Source organism: Chiloscyllium punctatum, chromosome 3, assembly GCF_047496795.1.
Source record: "Chiloscyllium punctatum isolate Juve2018m chromosome 3, sChiPun1.3, whole genome shotgun sequence".
Lineage (NCBI taxonomy): Eukaryota > Metazoa > Chordata > Chondrichthyes > Orectolobiformes > Hemiscylliidae > Chiloscyllium > Chiloscyllium punctatum.
The window spans coordinates 71,046,347-71,063,195 of NC_092741.1; the positions used below are offsets into that span (position 1 = coordinate 71,046,347).

The following is a 16,849-nucleotide window of genomic DNA, read 5'->3' on the forward strand; positions in this document are numbered from 1 at the left end:
GACTCAAGATGTAGCTCAATCATTAATGTAACATTTCTGAGTGTTTTCTAGTGAGATCAATGGCAGAAAATGGCAGGTTCTCAGATTTGCAATGTCTTTAATTAATTGACTGTGGGGACCCAGTAAAGAGGTGCAGAATTATGGATAAATACTTGTGGATTTTCATGTTTAATTGCGTATGTGCAGAGTCTGGTAGTTGGAGTCAGTTCTGCAATTATCACCTCAAAATTTTCTCTCGTCATTATCTTATTCAGTTCTCTGTGGAGTATTAGTCAGAGTTCTTCTACATTCTCTCTTCCCACTTTATTTGTTGTTGAGAGGCGTAATAATATAATTGTTGACTGGAAAGTAGTTGTATTCATACTCAAACCTCTAAGGTCCATCAACCTGTGATTATTAGATAATAGATCTGATTACATGTTGACATGATTGCTTCTCTCATGGTCTCTGATAATATTCCAAACCAGTTAACTATCACTGGATTTCCTCAGGGAAAATGGATGATATGTATATCCAGAATTGCAGTGTATTTGACATCCTGTCCAAAGATTGATCATTATAGCTCTTGTTCTATCTCTAGCACACATAGAGTAGTGAAGTGTGAAATCCTATTTTTATCACTTTCCTTCTGGATTTCTGGCATGTATAGAATCTTGCTACAAGACTAACTTGATCCTATCTTGACTTAATGTTTTGTTTTATTCAAATCATTTCACAAGTCATGGACATTGCTTGCTCACACTACATCTATTGTCCATTCTACATTCTTGAGAAGATGGAGGACCATCATCTTCAACCAGTCCCTGTGCCGTAAGTACAACCAGAGTGCCTGAGCTACTAAAGTCAGCATACTTCTTTTTGTGAGTAGGCACTGACCTCATAAATGTTACAAATATAAGTAAGTTAATTGTATGTTTGGGAGGATCGTGTGAAGTTTCTCTTTTAAATGGTTAATAGAGTTTTAAGATTTATATATTTTCTACTTGCCAACTAATATTAAATGGTTTAAATAGATTGGTATCATAAGGTGTAATCTTACAGGGGTTTGAATGACGTAGGCTGTGGTGAGAATTAATGCCTATTGCAATGTCAGGAGATTTTGGGTGTTGAGTTGAAATTCTCTATAGGATGAAGTGAGTTGCCTGTAAAGGTGGATTAATGCCTGTTAATGTCCTTATTAACTGCAAATATTGCCTTATTAATATTGCAGCTTCCAATCCTACCACCACTGAGAGTAAACTGGATACTGAAAGTTCTTGATATGGAAGCTAGAGTGGGTACCTGACAATTTCAGCTTGCTGCTGGCTATAAAGAATCTTCATGTTGTTCACCAAGCAACATGATCTCAGGGCATGATCCATGGGCACCAACAATGCAAACTTCTCTGCTATGGACATTGCTAACCCCTTATTATCCTCACAACACCTCTCCAGTCCACTTTTGGACACTTTAGAAGCATTGGAGAAAGTGAGAACTGCAGATGCTGGAGATCAGAGTCAGGTGTGTGTTACTGGAAAAGCACAGCAGGTCAGGTAGCATCCAAGGAGCAGGAGAATCGACGCCTCTGGCATAAGCCCTTCATCAGGAATGAGGATATGAAAGGCTTAAGCCCGAAACGTCAATTATCCGGCTCCTCGGACGCCGCCTGACAAGCTATATCTTTCCACCCTCTCGACGCTACCCATTCTTCAACCAGGCCCATTGTAGAACACCCGTTTGGTCTGCTGATGATGATACCCAATATTTGACTCAGTCCAGGGTGTGAGTATAGGGGATGGTGTGCACCCTTGCAGTACAGTTCAGACAGAGTGTACATCATCCTGATGAAGGGCTTATGCCTGAAATGTTGATTCTCCTGCTGCTTGGATGCTGCCTGACCTCCTGTGCTTTTCCAGCAACACACTCTTGACTTTCGAAGCATAGAACTGCATTGCATATCACAGTGGTAACTGTCTTTGGAAAGCTGTTGCAAGGGCACTTTATTGCATTATGGGGGTGAACTACAACCTCTTGTTTTTGTTCAGTTGACTGTCATTAAAAGTTAATATTTGGAATTGTCCAATTGCTTGCCTGTGTGTGATGTACCCCAATTGGACAGTGACAAGATGAAGGTATCCAGTGGGCATTGAGTCAGAGTAGACAGAGAGAGGTTGTTTAGATGGATGTAACCATGCACAAGTAAGGTGTGTGTGTGTGTGTGTGTGTGTGCGCTGTGTGTAATAGTTAAACAGCATTGAGGGTGAGAGAAAGGGGTTGTGTGTGTGAGGAAGTGAATGTGCCACACACAGCATGGCTTTGTGACTGATGTGTCATCACCCTGCTGGTGAGAGGCTAGGCTGGTTTGCGAACATTTGTCAGTGTACTGCAGTTTTTGAAACAATATTGGGGCATCAAGGATTGCTGGTCTTTTGGTGAATATCAAAAGTTGCTAGTTCCAAGTTGTTCCAAATATAGTGATGAGTAATAGGATAGGACTGGAATCAGGCAAGAGGGGCAGACTAGGTAGTTAATGAAGCAAGTTTGATAAGAGAGTCTTGCAAGGTCTTGGAGCAACAAACTATCCCAAAAAAAAATCCATCCACCAAATCATGATGTTAGCCATTTTGCAGTGAATCTTCAAGTGAGCAATTTGTCTTGTGTCATTCCTCTATTTTTCTCCCATAATCATGAACATTCTTCCTTTTTAAAAAAAAGAACAACCCAGTTCCCTTTTGAATGTCTCAACTATCCTGCCCACTTGCAATGTAGAAACGTTTTTCCTCATGTCACTTTTGCTTGTGTTTTTTTTTTCTTTTTGACGCCTTAAATTTGAAATGTGCCCTCACTGTCAATCCTTGTGAAGAGTAAGACCAGTGTTTCCATTGTACTCTGTTCAGACCCTTCATGATTTTGAATCTTCTGGCTGATCTTCTGTCTCTTTCTCTGCCCCAAGGATAACCATTTCAACTGCTCCAAACAATCTACTTAACTGAACTTCCTTAACCTCCGTACTGTTCCTGTGAATGTTTTCTGCGCTTTTGCAATGGTTTTGCATCTTTTCTTGAGTACAGTGCCAAGAACCTGGCACAAAATTATAGCTAAGCAGAACTTGTTTAGCCAGCGTTTGTTAGTGTTGATAAGTAGTTCTCCTCCTTGCATTTGTCCAATCTTAATAGATTAGTGTGGACAGGCCTCTCAGGCTGTTTAATTTGGGAATACATATAGGATCTGGCAAGATGAAAAATTTCTGAAAATTTAAGAAAATGTATGTGTGATGTATCACCTTTGGACAGTGACAAGGTGAAGGTATTCAGTGGGTATTGAGTCAGAGCAGACATAGAAAGGTTGCATTGACATTAAATAATGTGGACTTACCTGATGTATTTTAAGTACAAAAAGTAAATGAAGTGAATCTTTTCTAATAAGATAATTAGTCCTTCAATGTTTTTTATTCCACAGAGAAAGTGGGTCATTGAATATAATCAATGTTGAGTTTGACAGATTTTTGATTAACGAGCACTGAGCGTGACTGAACGGCAGGTAGCAAAATATAGTTAAGTCCATTGTTGGATCAGCTATGGATCTTGTTGGATGGCAAAGCAGATTTAAAAGGCTGATTGGCCTATTCCAACTCCCATTTCTTATGTCCTTGTACAGCTTCAACAAGCTTCCTTGTTTCTGTACTCTGTGCCCCACTAGTACAGCCTTGGTTACTATAAACTCTATTAACTACTCTCTCAACATGACCTGCCACCCAAACATGCAAATATGCATCTAGGTTCCTCCACTTCTATTTGACGCCTTTAAAATTGTTTAGAGAAAATAGTTGCAGATACTGGAATCTGAAGAAAACAAGCAGGAAGCTAGAAGGACACTACAGGCCAGGCAGCATCAGGAGGTGGCAAAGTCAATGTTTTGAGTAAAACCATTTTTGATGCTGTACCAAAACAATGTGTGATGCACAGACATTTTGAAATTAATATTCCAAACCTTAATCACTGTTACCTGTATCTTCATCTGGCTGGTCACCAAAGTTCGGTAAACCCCTTCCGATGATTTGCACCTGTCTTTTTCTCGAATCATAGATTCCCTACTGTATAGAAACAGGCCCTTCAGCCTAGCAGGTCCATACCAACCCTCCGAAGAGTAATCCACTCCGATCCCTTCCCCGACTACTCTACATTTTACCTTAGACTAATGCACCTAATTTACACATCCCTGAACACTACGGACATTTAGCATGGCCAATTCACCTAACCTGCACACTTTTGGATTGTGGGAGGAAACCAGAGCACCCGGAGGAAACCCACACAGACACAAGGAGAATGTGCCGACTCCACCCAGGCAGTCACCAAGGCTGGAATTGAACCTGGGTCCCTGGAGGTGTGAGGCAGCAGTGCTAACCACTGAGCTACCATGCCACCTACTTTTAGGTATTTTCTGTCAAGGCTTTGGCCATCTGTTCTAAAATCTCCTTTTGTGGCTTGATATGAAATTATTTTTGATGTCCTCTTGTGTACATGTAGTGCCTTGGGATGATTTGCTATATTAAATTGGAATTGTTATGTCAAATCAGAATTCTTTTTAATGATAAATGTATATTGAAGACATGACCAACATGGCTAGTTCTAAAAAGCAGACACGTAGAAAATAGACCAAATATATTTGTTACACAAACCAAAAGACAGAAAATAAGTTATTTCTGTTCATTTTGATGAAAGTTTTATTTAAATTTAAGCCAGTCTTTGGCTTAAATTAATATTGACTTATTAATCCTTCCAAATTAACTTCTGAGTGAGATGCAAAAGCCAACATTTTGAATAAAATAATGCAAATTTTAAATGTTTTCAAAATTGACACAGGTAAAACTTAAATCTAAATATTATGTACACAGATTGCTCTAATTCAGTCCTTCCTAAACCTTCCCTTCTGTGGACTGCTTAAAAGCTTTTAAGTTGTCACAACCCATTAATAAGAATGGAGAGTGGGTAGGAAGGACATCCTATGAAAGTGGGAGGAGCGGGTCCCACCACTGCAGCCTCAGATCTTGTCACCTTGAAATTTCAGCTCATAATCCTGCATGACAAATTGTCTCCTCCCATTTCCAAAACTATGCTCTAGCACATTGAGATTGCATTTGTGTGTTAATCTTCAAAAGAAAATCCAAGGCACAATTGAATTAATTTCAATTGTTCTTTGCCAATTTTTTATGCAGCAACAGATTGAATTATTAGCAGATTTCCCCTTGTGTGTGTTATTTTTAATTTAAACATGTTTTCTTTTCGATCCCCTGCTTCCAGATTGCAGTAATTTTCCAGGATCTCCCAGTTTATAAAACGCTGTAAAGCTTTTGCAGTGATTTCATGAAACAACCCATCCTTCTATCTTCAAAGTCCTTCAAAATTGGATTGTAAACAAGAGTATCTAGTTAGATTGCTGCTTTCAACAGAGTGATTATATTGTTCTTCACTTAAATTAATCCAAGAAGGGGTTTCAAAATAAATTTGTCAGTGAAACAAAGGGAAACTGAATTGTTGATGCAATTCTCTTTGAATATTTCACAGGTATTCTAGTAACTTTTCCAGTCGTGGGAACAGCTATTCATTGCGGATTTGTGCCATGGACCTGGGAGGCCAGGGTGTGATAAACAAAATTTTATGGTGCCATAACTACACTATGGACAGCCTGATGATCAGATAACAGGTAGTCATTCTGTTTTTAACTCCAAATCTGAAACCGCTGACCTGTTTAGAGATTAAGCTAATCATGGTGTTGTTTCTATGTGTTTGCGGGGTGGGCATGGGGTGTGGTGCAGGGAGGAAGAGGAGTGAGAGTGGTGGGGGATATGGATGCTGGTGGTGTTTTGAAGTAGAAATAAACTTTGAACCTCACCCTCCATGTTTATTGTTGAACATGCAGGGAAAACTTCTGATGGATACTTTTGAGAAATGTGTTGAGCCAAATTAATTAGTACATTAAAAATTAAATGTGGTCCCAATTTGATGTCATGCAATGCCTCTTGTGTGTTCATGTATGTAGGAAACCATATTTTTTTTTAATTTTACTGATGCTGATTGAAGTCTATTTGAACAGAAAAATTGGGCTGTCTCCCTATCTCATTGAACCTTTCAATCGTGTATAACCAGAGAAATGATGGGGCATTGGTTTACCTTTACATCCTAAAGGTGGCACCACTAACTGTACACTGGAGAAGAAAGCTACATTATGGGCTCTAACCTTTAGGGTGGACCTTGCATGTAAAAAAAACTTCCAGACAAGTGAGCAATGTCTAGTAGGGAAGGGAAGGGAATGGAATGGAGTGGGGTTGTCTTTATTTTAGTGTGATTAACTCAAGGAGTAGCATTTTGATCCTGTACCAAAACAATGTGTGATGCAAAGACATTTTGAGAGTAATATTAAATAACAAGAAAAACAGTGGGGGGAGAATTTTGCCACCACTTTACTGCCTTTCGAGTCTTAGTTATTATAGTGAGAAGGGCAGCTGAATATTGCATTTATGTGCATTATAATGTAGTGAGTTTGCAGTTTACTGCTTGATTTGAGTCAGATTACAGGTCACATCTGTAAAACTGCAAAAATCATTGTACAATTTGTTTATTTCTTAAAATATTTCTTGTGCTCCTGTTCCAAAAGCTTAACTTCCATGTGTTTGGGCTTTTGGTGCCAGTGAGATTGTGTGACTCAGTTACTAGTTGAAATTTAGATATTGTCACATTCCTCCTACACAAGCTGCTGCTTAGATAAACTGGTCATGCACATTGTACATGTGAGGCAAGAGAACAGCAAAAACCACTTAACAGTTGAAATTGTATGCATTTTGAACTTGGAGACATTCAGTAGAAAAACTGACCTCATTTGACCTTAATTTGTATTTTATTTATCTCTGGTAATGACTAACTATCAATTATTTGGCTCTATATTTAAAATCCCCAATGTTCCTGAAAGCAGCTTTGGAGTGCCCTAGGGCTTTTTTTATATAATAATGATCTTATTGAGAACAGTCACACAGAGCATTTTATATTCAAAATTTTCAGTAACTGGATGAGTCATGCTAATTTTATTTGAATTTACCTGCACTGGAACTGTTTTGTTGGAGGTGGGATTAAGGAAACAGAGTAGGGAATGTGAGGAAGGATTGGGACTGAATCAAAATAGAGTGGAGGAAAGAGTAAGGAGTGAGCTGGGGAATGTGTAAAGGATAAAGCATGAGAAAGATGCAAGATTGGGAAAATGGGAAAAACAGTCAGGGATGAAGTGTGCAGAGGAAAAACAAAGGATAGATGGGCAATAGTAAAGATTGAGGTGAATGGTGACTTTAAAAAAAGAATTCTTCACCTTATATGCGAGTCTCTGGCTAGGACAGCATCTATTGCTCATCCCCAGTTGCCGAGAAAAGGTTACAGTTAGCTGCCTTCTTGAACTTCCTCTGTCCATAATGGAGTAGATGCATCCAAATTGCTGTTGGGATTGGAGTTCTAGACTTCTAATCTCTCAGCTGTGAAGGAGCAATAATTATAGTTTCATGTTAAGCTGGCTTGTTGGGAAACTAGCAAGCAGTGATATTACCAATCATCTGATGCCCTTGTCTTTCCAGGTGCTAGAAAGTGAGAAATTGGAATGTGTTGTCAAGGCTTGGTGAGTTTTGCTTTTGTTTTTGTGTTTGGTTCACACTGCTGCCACTGCCCATTGATGATGTCGGGAGTGTGAATCAATCAAGCAGTTGCTTTGTCCTGGATAGTTTTGAGCTTCTTGAGTGTTGTTGTAGCTGCACTTGTCTGGAATGACATTGTGGGCAGATTTAAGGGGTTGGTTGATATTTTTCAGAGGATCACTTCCTCCATAGTGAGGAAAGTCTTCACAAGGAAGGGAGAATACATGCAAAACATTTTCTGTTCAGTGCAAATGATTCTTTCTTCTGCAATTTGGGCACAGGAATGCATTCATGAAGGAGTTGTGGGCTGAAGTTGATGCAGTTTCTGCAGTAATTGTTCACATTTCAAGCTAATTCACCTCTTATAGCTCTGTAGGTTCTAGAGCTTTCAATCACCAGCATTCCCACTGTCCCACTCAGGTACACGTTCTCCATGGTCAGTCAGAGGAAGTTACATAGAACATTACCGTGCAATGCAGGACCTTCGGCCCTCGATGTTCCACCGACCTGTGGAACCAACCTGAAGTCCATCTAACCTACACTATTCCATTCTCGTCCATATGCCTATCCAATGACCATTTAAATGCCCTTAAAGTTGGCAAGTCTACTATTGTTGCAGGCCGTGCATTCCACACCCCTACTACTCTGAGTAAAGAAACTACCTCTGACATCTGTCCTATATCTATCAACCCTCAAGTTAAAGCTACGTCCAATCGTGCTAGCCATTGCCATCCAAGGAAAAAGGCTCTCGCTGTCCACCCTATCTAACCCTCTGATGATCTTTTATGTCTCAGTTAAGTCACCTCTCAACCTTCTCTCTGACAAAGGAGTTGTGGGTTGAAGTTGAGGCAGTTTCTGCAGTAATTGTTCACATTTCAAGCTTATTCACCTCTATAGCTCTGCAGTTACATTAGAATTAAGAATATCACAAGACAGTGATGTGATAGGAGACCATAGAAATGACATTGAGAGCATGTGAAGGAATATGATATTAATAAGGAACAGTAGAAGAAGTCAATTATGGCAAGACCTGAACAACAGGGAACAAAATCTGTCAGCCCATCCTGATTGGGCTTGCATGTGAATCTAGACCCACAGCAATGTGGTTGACTCTTAACCAGCCTCTGGGCAACTGGCAATGGGGAGAAAATTGCTACTCTAACCAGTGATGCCCAGATCCAATGAACAATTTAAAACTGAAAATAAATAAACCATTAAGGCTTAGACTGATGTGTGGCATGAATGTCACTCAAGTGATAATCATGTCCAACAGTGAACCACATCTCTACAGGACATTCCATGGCGTGACCACTACTAATGCCTTCAACTACCAATATCCTGGTGATTTTCATTGACCAGAAACTGAATTGGACTAGGTATATAAAATGATGGCTACAAGAGCAAGTCAGAGGTTTTGAAATCTTCATTGAGTAACTTGTCTCCTGACTCTTCAAAGTCTGTCCACTATTTACAAGTCAAGAATAGAATAGAATACTCTCTACTTGCCTGGATGAGTGTAGCTCCAGCTCTGCACTAGACATGACAAATCAGAATGTTTGATTGGAATCCAATTCATTGTCATAAATGTTCACTCGCTCTGCCACCAATGCACACTAATCTTTACCATATGCAGGATACACTGCAGCAATTCTTCAGAGTTCCTTAGACATGACGAAGTGCAACCTCCTGCGCTTTGAAGAACAAGGGAAACAGGTATGTTGAAACACCAACAGCTGCAAGTTTGCACAAACCAAAAAGCCAAAGAGTAGATTTGAGATTGAAATCTAATCTGCTGATTTAAGGTACTTTATCCAATGTGCACAACAGTTCTGGAGTGCTTTACAGCCAAAGAAATACCTTTTGAAGAGAAGTTACCTTTTTTGCATTTTGTATAAACAAGGCCACTCGAGCAATAAATAAGTGACCACATAATGCTTTTGTTGGCATTGGTAAAGGGAGGAATGTCATATAGAACCTAATGATTGCATGTGTCTGGGGTCTTTGAGAGTCATTTAATTAAGACCATTAGAAATAGAAACTAGAGTATGCCCTGTGGTGCCTGCTTTGCCCTTCAATAAGGCCATGGCTGGTCTGACACGCCTTTCCTCTAATTTCCTTTTGTTTTGCCCATAATCCTTGATTCCCCGACAGATGAAGAATCTATCTTCGCCTAAAACAGAAATAAGAACTCTCACTTGATAGATGATGCTTTCAAAACTCCCAGGTTCCCCAAATTCACCAGTTGTGAAATGCTTTGAGAAGCTTTTGATGAGTTAAACAGAGACAGGCCATTATGCCTTGGCATGGCTTATGCCTTTAAAGCCCTTTACAAGCAAGCAGCTAAGTTATAAATAGCTTTGTAGGAAACCACAGTGAAGTTCCACAAACAACAAATGAAGGACAAGAAAAGCAGGTTTTTGCTTCGGATTGATGGAGAAATCTTTCCATGATGCTCTGAATTATAGGGTATTTATTTTATTTAAACTTTCTCTTGCCAATTTCCTGATTTACTTATACCTTTACTTTTGCCGTCTGCTGTGTCAGTGATTGCTAAGTGATATGAGAGAAACCATGACTACATCTCTCTGCAATGTTCCTATCCTCTTTGAGAGCAAAAACAGTACAACTTGGGTTTGGAAAGCTTGATTTAGAGGACTATGGGTGTCCTTGCCTGAAGAATTCAGATGACACTTTGATATTTCATGAATTGAATTTTTAATGAATGAAAGAAAGGAATGACCTTGTTTTGTTGCATTGTTCCATTATCAGTTTGAAGAGCTCTGTAACCTCGCTTTCTTTGTCAAACACATTAGCTTCAAATGTTGTGCACTATAATTTGCAAGGGCTTTTTTCGTTCGTGGAATGTGAGCATCATTGACAGTGCCTGTATTTACTGTTCATCCCTGTTGGCATCAAGATGGTCATAATCAGCTGCTTTATTGAACTGCTGCCATTTAAATGGTGCAAGTTCCACAAAGTTGACAGTGACAGTGGAGGTGGGGAGATATATTTTCAAATCAGGATGGTGTATGACTTGAAAAGCATTTTGCAAGTGGTGAAGTTACCAAATATCTGCTACTCTTGATCTTCACTTTGGTAGAGCTTCCTCGTTTGGAAGGTGATGTCGAAGGAAACTTGGTGAGCTCCAAATGGTTACGCAGAATATACAGCACAGAAAGAGGCCATTTGGCCCAACAAGTGCATGTTGTGTTTATGTTCCATTTAAGTCTCCTCCCATCTTTTCTCATCTGAATTTACCACCATAACCCTTATTCTCTGCTTCCTCAAATGCTTGTCCAGTTTCTCCTTAAATGGATCTGGACTAGGTGCTTCAACAAATTCCTATGACAGTGATTTCTATAATCTGAGTGTTCTTTTTGAGTTAAGGTATTTCCTCTGAATTCTCAACTTAAGTCATTGGTGAGTATCTTCTATTGATGGTCTCTGGGTTGCTCTTTATCTAAAAGTAAAGATTTTTATTTATCAAAACTTTGCAAAATTTTAAAGACCTCCACAAAGTCACTCCTTAGCTGCCATTTAGCAAGAGAAAAGGAACCCATCCTAATGATCCTTTCCTGATATCTATGTCAAGACATTTTAATATCAATCTTATAAATATTGTTTGTACTATTGCTGTTGTCTCTCTATCCTCTTTAAAATATGGCAAGTAGAACTGTGTACGGTACTCTATAGTTTAACCAACCACTGAAAAACAATGTAGCAGTGCTCTTCAATTCCAACCCTTTAGAAATAAAGCCTTGTGCTTGATTTGCTTTTTTTATGGATTCAGTGAACTGTGGCTCAACTTTGTGATTGATATATTTGCACTCTGATAGCCCTTTGTTCCTCTACCCCACCTAGACTTGAACCTTCCAAGGAACAAGTGACCTCCTTATTCTTCCTACCAAATTGTCCTTTGTTTCTGTTGAAATTAATTTCCCTAATTATTTACCTACCTTGCATTTAACTCAACAAAATAAATGACAGCCATTCATTGGTTCATTTCTCAGGTCAATATCCTGATCAATCATAATCAACTTGTCTGATTTAAAATGTAATATAGTTGTCTGTTAACTGTCAATCATCATTACGTGTTGCAATGCTGTTACCAGTCAAAGTCCACTCGCCAACTATTTAGTAGTCTCCTCTCACAGTAAAATGCTGGTTTCCCCTTTAATTGATATTTTTGTGGGTAATCCAGGATGGAGGACAGGAAAAATTTCTGGCTGTAACAGGCTGCACCTCTTTTGAGGTATTTTCGGTGTTGGAGGAGAGTCCCTCGAATTCCAGGAGCAGCAATTACTGGTTTATATGCTGTTGCATTGTTTTGGAACTTTCAAGGAAAAAAATCAAAACAACAGCACTTTTAAAAAGGTGAGAAACAGACTAAGACAGCATGTGGTGAGGTTAGTGTCAGGTTTGGGGGGGGCAGGAAGAGAGAGAGAGAGAGAGAGAGAGAGAGAGATAGAAACCCACACTGCTAAGAGACACAGCAGTGAACCTGCGCAGTTACTGCCTTTGCTGTTTTAATTCATGTATCGCTGGACATCGGAGTGTGTCTGGGAAAATTAACTAACAGTGAAATTCTTAACTAATCTTTGAAATTCTTAACTGATCTTAAGGGGCGGTAGGTATAGGACAGATGCTAGGGGTAGATTCTTTACTCAGCGAGTTGTGAGTTCATGGAATGCCCTGCCAGTAGCAGTGGTGGACTCTCCCTCTTTATGGGCATTTAAACGGGCATTGGATAGGCATATGGAGGATAGTGGGCTAGTGTAGGTTAGGTGGGCTTGGATCGGCGCAACATCGAGGGTCAAAGGGCCTGTACTGCGCTGTATTTTTCTATGTTCTATGAACCTATTTGGGCAAGGTCACAGCGCAGAAATTGAATATCTTTAAGTGTGGCCTTACAGTAAGTCTGCAGTCGTGAGCAGAGTTGGTTCTTTCTTGATTTTATGTTTTATTGACTTATGTCTCATGATTAAACTTAAAAATATAAGCCATTAGTATTAAATTAGCCTGGAGCAGTGTTTTGTAGAGGAATAAGACAGTGCTATTTTCTGGGTCTAAGATTGAAAGAAGCAAAAATGGCCTTTAGTAGAGTGATATGCTCTTCTTGTTCGATGTGGGAGTTTAGGGAGAGTTTACGTGTTATTGAGGATTATATCTGCAATAAATGCTGTTGGTTGCAAATCCCATCAGATTGAATGGATCAGCTGGAGAGACGGTTAGAGGCAATGAGGAATTTATAAGAGCAAGGGGGTGTGATGGATGGCAGTTACAGGAAGGGGGTAAAGTTGCAGATACAGTCACGTAGATGTGTTAACTCTAGGAAAGGTAAGAGACATAGGCAGGTGATGCAGGAGTCTTCTGTGGCTGTCCCCATTGCAAACAAGTATGCTGTTTTGGAAAATGTAGGGGGTGATGGATTCTCAGAGGAATGTAGCATGAACAGCCAAGTTTCTGGTACCGAGACTGGCTTGAATGCCAAGAGATTGATAGTGTTAGGGGACTCTAGTCCAAGGCACAAACAGACATTTCTGTGGCCAGCCACGAAAAATCAGAATGGTGTGTTGCCTCCTGGTGTCAGGATCAAGGATATATCAGAGAGGGTGCAGAATGTTCTCAAGGGGGAGAGGGGCCAGCAAGAGGTCATGGTAGACATTGGAACCAATGACAAAGGAAGGGAAAAGGATGAGATGGTAAAGGGAGAATAGAATTAGGCAGGAATTTAAAAAGGAGATCCTCAAGAGTATTAGTATCTGGATTACTCCTAATGCTATGAGCTAATGAGGGCAGGAATAGGAGGACAAAGTAGATGAATGCATGGCTGAGGAGCTGGTGAATGGGAAAAGGATTCACATTTTTGGATCATTGTAATCTTTTCTAGGGTAGAAGTGACCTGTACAAGAAGGACAGATTGCACCTAAATTGGAAGGGGGCTAATATATTGGCAGGGAGATTTGCTGGAGTCGCTCAGGAGGATTTAAATATTAACATGGGGGCTGGGACCCAGAGAGATAGTGAGGAAAGAGATCAATCTGAGACTGATACAGTTGAGAATAGAAGCAAGTCGGGCAGGCAGGGGCAAAGCAGACAACAGGGTAGGACTAATAAATTAAACTGCATTTATTTCAATGCAAGGGACCTAACAGGGAAGGCAGATGAACTCAGGGCATAGTTAAGAACATGGGACTGGGATATCATAGCAATCACAGAAATGTGGTTCAGGGATGGACAGGACTGGCAGCTTAATGTTCGAGGATACAAATGCTACAAGGGAGGCAAGAGAGGAGGGGGAGCGGTGTTTTGATAAGGGGTAACATTACAGCTGTACTGAGGGAGGATATTCTTGGAAATTCATCCAGGGGAAGTTGAACTGAGAAATAAGAAAGGGATGCTCACCTTGTTGGGATTGTATTATAGACCTCCTAATAGTTAGGGGGAAATTGGGAAACAAATTTACAAGGAGATCTCAGTTATCTGTAAGAATAATAGGGTGGTTATGGTAAGGGATTTTAACTTTCCAAACATAAACTGGGTCTGCCATAGTGTAAAGGGAATTTGTTAAATGTGTACAAGAAAATTTTCTGATTCAATGTGTGGATGTACCTACTAGGGAAGGTGCAAAACATGACCTACTCTTGGGAAGTAAGGCAGGGCAGGTGACTGAGGTGTCAGTGGGGGAGCACTTTGGGGCCAGTGAGCATATTCTATTAGTTTTAAAATAGTGATGGAAAAGGATAGACCAGATCTAAAAGTTGAAGTTCTAAATTGGATAAAGGCTAATTTTGATGGTATTAGGCAAGAACTTTCAAAAGCTGACTGGGACCAGATGTTCACAGGTAAAGGGATGGCTGGAAAATGGGAAGCCTTCAGAAATGAGATAACAAGAGTCCAAGAGACAGTATATTCCTGTTAGGGTGAAAGGAAAGGCATGTAGGTATAGGGAATGCTGGATAGCCAATTAAATTGAAGGTTTGGTTAAGAAAAAGAAGGAAACATACGTCAGGTATAGACAGGATAGATCAAGTGAATCCTTCGAAGAGTATAAAGGCAGTAGGAGTGTACTTAAGAGGGAAATCAGGAGGGCAAAAAAGGGACGAGATAGCTTTGGCAAATCGAGTTAAGGAGAATTCAAAGGGTTTTTTACAAATACATTAAGGACAAAAGGGCAACTAGGGAGAGAAGAGGGCCCCTCAAAGATCAGCAAGGCAGCCTTTGTGTGGAGCCGCAGGAGATGGAATAGATACTAAATGAATATTTTGAATCAGTGTTTATTATGGAGAAGGACATGGAAGATCTAGAATGTAGGGAAGTAGATGGTGACATCTTGAAAAATATCCATATTATAGAGGAGGAAGTGCTGGATGTCTTGAAACACATGAAAGTGGATAAATCCTCAGGACCTGATCAGGTGTACCCTAGAACTCTGTGGGAAGCTAGGGAAGTGATTGCTGGGCCTCTTGCTGAGATATTTGTATCATCGATCGTCACCGGTAAGGCGCTGGAAGACTGGACATTGGCTAATGTGGTGCCACTGTTGAAGAAGGGTGGTAAGGACAAGCCAGGGAACTATAGACCAGTGAGCCTGATGTCGGTGGTGGGCAAGTTGTTGGAGGAAATCCTGAGGAGCAGGATGTACATGTATTTGGAAAGGCAAGCGTTCATTAGGGATAGTCAACATGGATTTGTGCATGGAAAATCATACCTTACAAAATTGATTGAGCTTTTTTTGAAGAAGTATCAAAGAGAATTGATGAGGGCAGGTTGGTGGATGTGATCTATGTGGACTTCAGTCAGGCATTCTACAAGGTTCCCCATGGGAGACTGGTTAGCGAGGTAAGATCCCCTGGAATATAGAGAGAAATGGCAATTTGGATACAGAACTGGCTCGATGGCAGAAGACAGATGGTGGTGGTGGAGAGCTGTTTTTCAGACTGGAGGCCTGTGATCAGTGGAGTGCCACAAGGGTAGGTGCTGCGTCCACTTCTTTTTGTCATTTATATAAATGATTTGGATGTGAGTATAAGACATATAGTTAGTAAGTTTGCAACTGACACCAATATTGGAGGTGTAGTGGACAGCGAAGAAGGTTACCTCAAAGTACAACAGGATCTTGATCAGATGGGCCAATTGGCTGAGAAGTGACAGATGAAGTTTAATTTAGATAAATGCGAGGTGCTGAATTTTGGGAAAGTATATCTTTGCAGGACTTATACACTTAATGATAAGGTCCTAGGGAGTGTTGCTGAACAAAGAGATATTGGAGCACAGGTTCATAGCTCCTTGAAAGTGGAGTCACAGGTAGATAGGATAGTGAAGGTGGTGTTTGATATGCTTTCCTTTATTGGTCAGAGTATTGAGTACAGGAGTTGGGAGGTCATGTTGCGACTGTACAGGACATTGGTTAGGCCACTTTTGGAATATTGCATGCAATTCTGGCCTTCCTATCGGAAGGGTGTTGTGAAACTTGAAAGGGTTTGGAAAAGATTCACAAGGAGGATTTGAGCTATAGAGAGAGGCTGAACAGGCTAGGGCTGTTTTCCCTGGAGCATCAGAGGCTGAGGGGTGACCTTATAGAGGTTTACAAAATTTTGAGCAGCGTGGATAGAGTAAATCGGCAAAGTGTTTTCCCTGAGGTAGTGGAGTTAAGAACTGGAGGCAAAGGTTTAGGGTGAGAGGGGAAGGATGTAAAAGAGACTTAACGGGCATAGGATGCTACATATATAGAATGAGCTGCCAGAGGAAGTGAGGGAAGCTGGTACAATTGCAACATTTAAAAGACATTTGGATGGGTATATGAATAGGAAGGGTTTGGAGGGATATGGGCCGGGTGCTGGCAGGTGGGACTAGATTGGGTTGGGATATCTGGTCGGCATGGACGAATTGGAGCGAAAGGTCTTTTCCATGCTGTACATCTCTATGACTCTACGACGAAGTGCAAGACCAAAACGTCAGCAAATTGTGGCCTTTTTGTTTCAATGGTATTCAAAATCCATTTTGTTAATGCAAGTTGTGGAACACAACATTCGAAGCATCCTATGTGTGTCTGCTTTGAAGCCATTTTATAATTCCTGATGCTACTGGTCCCCTGGCACACATTCTTTGACCTGTATTCAGTTGTTTACTATGGGACATCTTGTCAAGGGCCTTTGAAACTCCAGGTAATTTTTTTTTTCTCTACCTTACCATTGC

General features: G+C 40.4%; 1 protein-coding gene across 6 annotated transcripts in view; it reads left to right on the forward strand.

Annotated features, from left to right (window-relative positions):
- The window catches only part of gpr63 (G protein-coupled receptor 63), a 158,578-nt gene that overhangs the window by 31,749 nt on the left and 109,980 nt on the right, over positions 1–16,849 (forward strand). For 3 of the 6 annotated variants that reach the window (XM_072554947.1, XM_072554934.1, XM_072554954.1), the window contains one exon: positions 5,544–5,682. The gene's annotated coding sequence lies outside the window, so the exon portion shown is untranslated. Of the gene's footprint in view, positions 1–5,543; positions 5,683–7,594; positions 7,636–9,312; positions 9,365–10,038; positions 10,118–16,849 lie in introns of those variants that run through there. The other 3 variants (XM_072554942.1, XM_072554960.1, XM_072554962.1) reach the window with 3 other exon arrangements.